Genomic DNA, 9,981 nt, shown 5'->3' on the forward strand with positions numbered 1-9,981 from the left:
TTGCTTTCCTGGCCCTGGTACACGTCCAGGAACTAGTGAATTGGCTTCTCACACCCAGCACTGCAGTGAAATGCAGCTGGGTGAGGGCCTTGTGGTATAAATCTATTGTGATTTCTGCATTCTCTCACCTCTTGGTCGTAACTCCTACAAGGCATCTTTATGTTGGAGGAAAATAGATGCAAGCACGGTTTTGGCAGGTTGAGAGAAGGCAGCAGCAGCAGAAGCTCTGGGTATTTGAGAGAAACTGCACTGTGGAAGGTCTGGCAAATACACAATAATCAGTTTTTAGCCATTAGGGATTTCACAGGGGATCAATAAATTTGTCAAGAGTGTTTAAAGTGGTAACTGTGAAGCGAAGAAGAGCCTGTGAACTGAAAGGCCAAGATGGGGGTGTGAGTTCCTTCTCTGATTTTTAAAGGGGCTCAGCTACTTTAGAAATAATGTTTCACTGTATGTGTTATGCCTGGAACTGGGGTGAGGTACAGGGAAAAGGATAAACTAGTCCACTCACCTCTTGTGTAGGTGCTCCAAAGCAGAACTGCACGTAGACTGACTGGCAGTAGGGGATGTTCTACACCAGAGATAATATGTTGAGATCCAGTGACCAATTCTTACCTTATTTCTGGGGTTTCTTTTAGGAGAACCTCTCCTGATTCCCTTGAACAGGACCTGTTCTGTTTTGACAGTGAAAGGGTTGGTTGGTTTTGCTTTCCAAGCAATTCATTTTCACTGTCTGTGGTGACATGTTGTCATAATAACTACAGGGGACTTCTATTAGCTGGAAAAATCAAAATGACTACGTTTTTGGTCAGGCTGTTTGGTTTGATTTTAATGTGGGGAAAAGTGAATTCACATAGTGATACACAAAGCATCAACAGATATCAAAAATAAATCAGCATAAACCACAGAGAGATGATAAATATACACAAGTTGACAGAAAAGGCTACATTCCTACTAAAAGGCACTGAAAAAGGCAGCAGTAGAAATGAGCCAGATCAAAACAGTAACTTCTTAAAAAGGCTTTAGGAGGAAACACACACACAACAGGAGCAGCCTTGTGGACTTCTGTGCCACACATACAGGCATGAACAGTCACACTCCCACATACAGCTGGACAGAAATGCCTCTCTGGTGACTATTACCTTGATTAACAGCTGGACTGGGAACAGTGACCTGCTTACCTGAGCCTGTGAGAGGTGATTTTTCAGCTGATGGAAGTCATCACATCATTACCCAAATCTCTTTTCCAAAATCTGCCTTTCCTACTTAGTCCCTGGGCCCAGCACACCTTGCAGTCCATCTGTTTCTGGATAAAAAATCACATGTCAGTAGAGAAAATTACCTTTGCAATAGTGCGTACAGTGAGCTGAGAATAGTGGCTCCAGTCCCTCACTGAGATTCTTACAACACCAACACTAATTGATAGCAGATGAATTGGGCACACTTTTTAAACACAGAAGTACAATCCACTGTAGCTGTGCACCTTTATTTTGTTTCTTTTTGTATTGGGCTTTGGATCTGTCTTCCATTCAGCCTTGTTAAGAAATACTAATGTTGACCGGGCTAATAAGGATGCAGGCACAGTGCAGGCAGCCCTGTAGCGGGGAGCACTCTTGTACAGCTTCTGAGGCTGTGAAGAGCATTCATTTTCTGTGCACACAGGCTTTGTATTTCATCTGTCCCTTCCTACACAAAAATGCCAGCTAATTATCATTCCTTCTAAAGTCTTTCCCAGTGGAGATCAAAGAGCAATGTGGATTTCTACGTGTGGTTTTACACAGTGAAAATCTCCGCTGCGGTTTGAATGACACATTTCTCCAGGGGGGGAATTGCTCATGACACAGGGAACGGGAGGTATGAGGGGGCTTCTGGGCTGCTGCATTGCCTGGAGCTGCCAGCTGAAGCAAGGCACAGGGGAATTACAGAAGATGAACACCGTGTGAGTGCTCTGGTCAGGAACAGCAAGGACTCCCTCCTTCCCTCAGCCCCTGGTAGCTCTTGGTCGGGGCTTCCTTGCTGCCCCCTCTCAGCATTAACAGTCCCAATTCATCCACTGCTGTCACATCCTTCTTATCTGAGCTTCCCTTGGCTTGACGTCAGAGGAGTCAGCTGCTGTTCAGACCTGTGAGCCTCATTGCAGACTTGGTAATTATCCCACCACAGTGAGTGGTACTTACTGCTCATTTCCTCCTCTGTTCTTTGGGGAAGGACGTTATCTCCCAGCCACACTTTTCTAAAGGTTAAGATCTTTCTCTTCAGCTAAAAGCAAGATTGTTCTTTTAATCATACCTTTCTGCCTGATGTTTGTCATCTTAACTAATGTGTGTCTCCCTGAGCTGGATTCATCCCATCCTCATTCCTCCCAGGATTTGTGTCAAGGCATTAATTTGCCGTGAAATTTCTTTCATTCAGTTTAATTTCAGGACTGCTGCTCAGGCTTTTTCATTTGAGATCGGATCTCAAGACCTACATTTCACGCTCTGTATCTGTGAGAATGCCAAAAGCCACATTCCCTTTTAACAGCTGGGTTCAAAACTGCTTTCAGGAGACCAGGCTGAGAGAGCTGAGGATGCCCAAATCACACTGCCCTGGGCAGGTCTCTGGCTGGCTCTCAGGCTACTAAATTGTTTTTGGATGTAGATGTTGTGTGCCAGACACAGCGCTGTGTGCTGGCTGCATATTGTTGGGTTGGTTTTATGCATTAAGGAGAGAATGTAACAATAAAGCACATAGTTAAGAGAAGTGACTGTCTGAAGTGTAACACTTGCCTTGTATCTTTGAGGCTGGAAATCCAACCTGTTTGGATTTACTGGCAAAGTTGGGTGATGTGGTATCTCGTGAGTCTGCTGCTGCACTTAGAGGTGGTTTTGACCAGTGAATCAGAAATGAACAAGTGAAGTGCTGGCAGAAAATGCCTTGTGGTTTTGTGTCAGCCCTGCAGTCTGCAGGCACTGCCTGGATTTCAGCACAAGCCTGGACCACGCTTGTAGCAGTGGCACTGGCTTTAGGCTCTGGTTTGGTGCATTTCCTGCAGGTTCCATTTGGCTCTGGGCACTGTGTTTTCCCTGGTATATCCTTGGACATCCCCTGATGGCTGAGCTGCAAGCTGTGACCTACCTACCACTCATGGTTCACAGTTTCTTTGTTCTCCCCACCCTCTTCATCTCCTTCCTGCTGGTCTTTGCAATTTTACTTGTTCTTTGCATATGATAACACCTCAATTAAAATGTGACTGCAGATGTGTCAGCAGGGAAGGTGACAAGAAAGTGTTTTGTGGCACCGTGTGCCCCACCTCTCTCCCCAGTTTAACTTCAAAAAATGATAATTATTCCAAGAGTAGATCCCATCTGGTTGATGTCTCACAACTGAAAGCCATGAAAAACATCATTCTGTGTCCCTTTAAGCTTTGATGAGAACAATCACACACACCACAAACTGCAGAGAGGAAGAATATTTTCACTGGAAAGGAATCCTTGCTGCAGCACTTGTAGATAAGCCTGATGTTATCCAAACATTTTCCTCCTTGTTTAAAGGCAAACGGGCTGCACCCACATGACCACTTGCCTCATGTGCCTCTTGAGACCTGGCTATTTTGTGTTACATTTGACTTATGCTAATGGGACGATGATGGGCTGTGCCTCATTTTGCTTGTCACAGTTTTTCCTAACAGCCTTGTTTTCCAGGAAGCCTTGGTTGCAGTTCTGGGAGCTGTGGAGGAGAAGGTGTTAATGCAGCCCTGCTTATTTTAGCAAGTGGGTAAATCAGTGGGTTTAGGAAAACAGTTCAACATGTTAACCCTTTGTTTCCAGAGCAATGCAAAAAAAAATCACTGTAGAGTGAACAGATGGCCTGGCATATTTTTAGCCTTGCTCTCTGTTCCCATGGTATTCCAGACTGTGTGGGATTCCCCATAGACTGTTGTAAGATTGGTGGGCCCAGCCAAATGTCTTGTTTTGCAACACAGCATCAGAGGGAAGGAGGGAAATGGAATCCTGTTCAAATCAGCTCTGTTCAAGTAGCTAAATGAAAGGCTCTCACATAATCATAGATGATGGGGGAGACTGTAGAGAGATCCTGGTCTTGTGATTGTGGTGCTTGCTCATTGTCAACTGCTATATTAAGTCAGGAGGGACAAAATAAATGTGAAATGCTGTTCTAATGGTATTGCCTGTTTAAACAATTGATGCATCCAAAGGTTTAGATGGCAGAGGGAAAACTCACCAGGATTTTGGTAGTTTCTGAGGCTGTGAGCTGTGTGCTCTGAGGAAGTTCTGAATACATAATTCCAGGCAATGATCCTTTCTTGAGTGAGGTCAGATTCAGAGCTGTTCACAGGCACTCTGTATAAGAGTTTATTGGTGATTCTCTGTGGTCATAAACCATTTTGTTCTGTAAGCAGAGGGGTATAACCAGTGAGGTATATGGTGTGAGAGAAGGGGTTGCTCAGGTGTAATGACTTCTGGATCTCAGCTATGGTTAGAAATTCTAACTGTAAGATATGTAATATGGCAAGAATTGTATTTGTGGTTATCTCAAATTAGGTTTGTGTCATCGTGTGTATTAAACACTGCAAGTGATTTCTCAACAGGGAACAGAAATCATAGCATCAATTTTCCTAGCAGTGCCTGGATTTCTGTTTTGCACAAACATTCATTGAAGTTCATGGAGTATTATGTTCTCCTAATAGCTCATTTAGCATATTAGAATGTTTTAAACAAATTCATCCCTCATGTGTTCTCTCTGTGCAGTACCATGAGGCTCAGTCTTTTTCCAGAAGATAATAAAATGCTGATGAAAAGGGTCTGCCCAGTGGGGCAAGTTTCACTGCAGCACAGCACAGGTTACTGATACACCATTCCTGATCCAGCAGTTCAGCTGCACTCACCATCTGTTGCCCACCTGAGCCCAGGTGATGCTTACACAGAGCATTAATAACACATGAACAGCAGAAGCTTTCCTTTTTCCTCTGAATGCCCTCAGCCACCTGCAAAGCCTCTGGAACCACCTCTTTCCTTCTGTGCCTTTGTAATTCACTGACACACTTCACACACTCCTCAAAGCGCCACATTGTGGATGTTTTCTCCATCTGGGTAACTGGTGGATATTTTTCTCCTGCTGGACCAAGGCCCCAAGGACACAGTTCATATTTGGAAGATGATGCAGTTCCATGTGTTGATGCTAAACCCAGGAGAGACAGTGAATGGGCCCCCTTGAATTTGATGAGATTTTTTTTATTGCAGCCATTAGTAAATGATGGATTTGACAGATTTGGGAATTTGCTCAAAGTCAAGGCTAAGATTATTCAACAAATTTGCTGATGTCATTTAGGATACAGCCCCAAAATCTGCCCTCTGGCTGGTGAATTGGGTGTGCACAGTTGAAGCAGAAAGCGAAGCAGTCGTTTCTGTTTACAGAAAGCTTACAGAGAAGCCAACTTTCAGGCTTGAAGGCTGCAGATAAAGGGGCAATGACTGATGCTTCAAATCAAAATTCAAAGCCATTGTTTCCAGCAATGATGTATGTCCCTGCATGCTTTGAGATCAGACAGCAGCTGATGGAAATTCATGACGCCGTTTGCCGGGGTGTGAATTATTCACGTACACAGTCTGCCAGATCCCAGTGGCAAGGGCAGGCAGTTTGTTGGACTCCTGATCCCTAAATGCTGCTCTTCCACTCCTTACACATGTGACTGGGAACATGGTCCTTTGTGTGCTTGAGGGTCAGGTTCAGGGAGAGCATCAGGATATTTAGTGCGATGTCCTGAAATGGTGACAGCACAGCTTTTAACCCACTTACCCTGGGCTGGTAAATCTTCCAGGTGTATCTCACTGTCTTCTCAAAAAGCCTCAGATGAGGAACTCCATTTCCTTTTTATAGTCCCAGACCCCTCCTGTTTTATAGTTCTGATGGGTAAACAATCACACTGATATAAAAATTGTGCTTTGCTTTTAATTGTAATTTATTCAGTTTCATTTTGCAGATAATGGTTCTTTATGGCTTTCCTCTGCTAGACTAGAGAGTCTTTTAGAACCTGCAATTCCCTGCTTTCAGAAGTCTTTATACCTAGTAACAAATCACCACTTGGTTTCCCTTTTGCCAAATTAAACAGAAAAAACTCTCTTTGTTTGGTTGCATAAGGTGTTTCCACAGCATGTGAATTGTATGTCAGTTCTCTGCGACCTGTCTGGGTTTTCAGCATCTCTTATGACAGTGGGTACCACAGCTGTGGGAGTGTTAGTGTCTCCATTGCAACGTAAAATAATTTCCCTCATCTTGCACTGCTTCCCTGAAATGCCAGAATATCACAAAGAAGTCTTGTTCTTTTCCCCTCCCTCTGTAAATCCCAGCTCATCAAAAGATAGCTCTTGTGTCTGAAGAGCTCCAGCATCCAGGACCACATCAATGCTTAGGACACTCAGGGATGTTTAAAGAGCCAGGGGTGGCTCTTGGCACAGGTGGTGGCTGCACTGCCTGGCCCTGCTCAGCTGGAACAGATCCTGCCTCTGCATTTTTGTTCCGTGAAGATGTAAAATGACACCCCTTCCCCAGATTTCTGTTAAAATCAGAGCAAGTGCAATTCCTGCTCCCTGTATAAATCATGTGGGAAGCTCACTTAATTCCACCCTGCAGCATTTACATGTTTAATCTCCTTTTGCTGTTTTTTGAGGTTTCTCACCAATGCTCCTGCCTCAGGAGATCCTGCCCAAATGTCGCTGCCGCAGCACAGCCTGACCTTTCCTGCAAGTGCTTGTCTTGCCATTGTCACAGCTCCCAGGTGCTCCCTGCTTGCACTTCAGGGTGAGACGTGCTCACAGGCTCCTGCAGCATGAAGGCAGACTGCTGAGATGAGGTGTTTATTTCAAATGGCATCTTCTGGCTGTGACTTGGATCCTGCTGCAGGATTTCAGTGGATAGAGTCAGCGTGGGGTCCCTCTGAACTCAGTTACATCTAAATCTTACAGATTTCTGTGTGGTAACAAAATCTCTTCTGTGCCAGTCGGTTTTGGAAGCAAATTAAGTGAGGTCAGTAGAGGTCTGAGTTTCTTCTTGCCTGGAAATGGAAGCAGGATTTAGTTCCTGTCAGAAAATCTTTGCTGGAAGAAGTGCCTGGCTGCTTTGGCAGCATCAGTACGAGAGCTGGCCAGGAGTCCTGGGAGGGTTCCTTGGCCATTCAATACCTGTATTGAACTCTCTTGCAGGAAAAGATCAGTTCCAGTAAATCTCTTCTGAGGTCTGTCACTGACTTCTCCTCCTCTCTCCCCTTCCTCCACTCCCTCTGCTACAAACATCCCTTCTGTTCTTCTCTTTAAAGTGTTCCCAGATTCCTTTGATGTGTCAGAAGGCAGCACGGGGCAAACACCCCTTCCCAGGGCAGTCAGGATAGCTGGGAAACCCAGCAGAGATGAGGAAAATGCTTTGGCTGAAGTGAGCTGTTATTACAATGGAGAAACATGTTTGCATTGAAAGGATAATCACCATTCATCCAGGCAAGTTAAACAATACAGACAGAGGTTTGGTTTTCTCCAATTGTTTCCCAAAGCAAAAATGATTTATGTCTTCTCTCTGAGACTATTGGATGTGTACTGAGGGGTTCATTAGAGAGACCTTCGCAGCTGCCAAAAGAACCAGCTGGATTATTGAGCCTGCAGCTCATTTTTTCTGTCCTTGTCTGCTTCCTACAATGCAGAACTAGTTTGCAATCCAGACCTTGTTTGTAGTGTGTAAACCACATGGTGGGGGACTGCTCTGTGCAGTGTCTGTCCCCAGCCCAAACCACTACCTCTAGCTCATCCCAATGGCTTATGATGTTGAGCTCTGGAGCACATGGTATGTTCCCTGTGCTGCCTGTAGGTATCACAAGAATCACACAGTCATTTCAGCTCTGGATTTTGGCAGCAGTTGGTTTTGCAGTCCTGTGTCCCCTGCAATGACATCAGCAGTTTATTTGGCCACAGACTGAAACTTGAGATTAATTTTAATTAATGCCTTCAGTCTGGAATTAACTAGGAAGAGCTTCTTGCCTTGTCCCAGAAAGCTACTGGTAAAAAGGCAAGATCAAGTGCACTGCAGGCTCAAAACTAAAATATGCAGGGATTTATACATGTGTGTATATTAATGCACAAACTCTTTGCAAGTATCCACCCAAATGTAGGCCCAGTTGATCAAAATCTTATAGCCCCTGACCTGTGCTGGGAGCTGTGGTGATCAGGCCTGGCTGAAGATCTGAGCACTGCTGGCATTAATTCCATCAGCCTGTTCTGCAAATTCTTCTTCATCTCCAGCACTGATGTCAGTTATTTGCATTATAAAATCTAATTGAAAACCTGCAAATTAGATTTAAGGGAAACTGGAGACTGAAGCACTTTGCTCGGGTGATAATTTCATTTACTGTTAAGACATTGCTTAGACCTAAACGTGAACGTATTCTCTGTTCCTCCATAATACACACCCCCAGGCATATAACATCTTATTTAATTTGATTTTAAAAGTGTAATTGTATATGTCTGAGCAACAAGGTAGACTAAAATCATTGGATCAACTTTGAGAAATAAACTTAATGTGCCAGATTCACTGGGAACACCCAGTGACACTACTGTGTTATAGCACAATATGAAATAGTGTAGAGGCTTCCCAGCTGGCTGCAGGAATCTCTACATTAAAACCTACGACACAGTTTGTTGCCTCTTAGCAAAAGACCTACAGGAAATAAAAATCTCTAAAGCAACCCTGCAAGCATCTGAAATGGTATTTACTGACATTACAGTGAGGGGAGCTTGCCATGTGTCAGAGAGTTAGAGGCTGACCCTGTAACCCAGAAGGCTGGTGTCTGATTAGATGCTGTTGCTGGATCCCTGAGGGGACAGATGCTCAGCTGGTGCCCACACCAGGGTCTTCATCAAAGCCTGAGTTACACCAGGTGACACATCTGCCACGTATTTAAGCTGCCACAGCGATCAGGAAGATTTTCAGCTGCAAAATCATGCTGCTCCCAGCCTCAGCAGCCTGCTTGATCCTACTGCTTTGAATGCACCCCCAAATTGCCTGAAGAAGGACATTTCTGCCACTGCTTCATCCTTCTATAGCATCCATGTTGTTGGTGAAGGTGAGCAGGGATAACACTGACCCGGCTTTTCCGTGTCAAGTGTGTCTCTATTTCATTGGTTTCAGTCAGGATTTCCAGCCAGCCTGGGGTGCATTAACCACACATTGCAGTTTCTGGTGAAGTGGCTGTGTTTTGGGAAAAGAGACATGTCTTCTCCTGCTATAAATTAATGAGGTTACAGTAATTTCTTGTGATACCAGGGATAGGAATTTGGTCGTGAGTCACACAAGAACATCTGGGCTCTGCTGCCTGGCTGGCAGGGCTGCAGTTCTTGAAGTCTTCTGCAATATGGAAGTTTTAAGAAGATTTCTAACTTGTCCTAGGCTCTGAGCTCATCATGTAGCTCCTTATTTGCCCTGCCTACATGAGCTGATTTTTTTTATTTTCCCTGAGAAAAGGAGAGGGGAAAGGATTCAGTGTAAAGGATCAGATCGTGCCTTTCTCATTCAGCAGAGAATTTTGCATATGAGTAAAAACTTTGTCATTTTCTCATCCAGATTTGCTTGTTCTAAATGAGCCCTTTGGCTTATCATGGCATTTACTGGCACAGAGGGAATTTATAAGCAGAGAGAATCTGAGGGAAGAAGTGTCATGCGCACACATTAGTGCATTATCTGCAGGGCTTTGAGAAACTGCTGCGTTTTAGAGCATGTGGGGAAAAAAAAAACACACCAGAAAATTGAGAAACTGGGTCATCTGGATTCGTTTGCTGCATCTTTCCAGCTGGGCTTTTGTTGCTGCTCAGGCTGGCATATCTGAGCTCACATGGATTGTGCTGCACCAGGATTGTACAGGGTCCTGTGTGCCTGCTCTCCCTGCCTCCTGCACTCGTCCTGTTCCTTCTCCTGGGGGTCTGCAGGGCCCAGACCAAGGTCAGG

Source organism: Manacus vitellinus, unplaced genomic scaffold (assembly GCF_001715985.3).
Source record: "Manacus vitellinus isolate BGI_N305 unplaced genomic scaffold, ASM171598v3 scaffold_24_pilon, whole genome shotgun sequence".
Taxonomy (NCBI): Eukaryota; Metazoa; Chordata; class Aves; order Passeriformes; family Pipridae; genus Manacus; species Manacus vitellinus.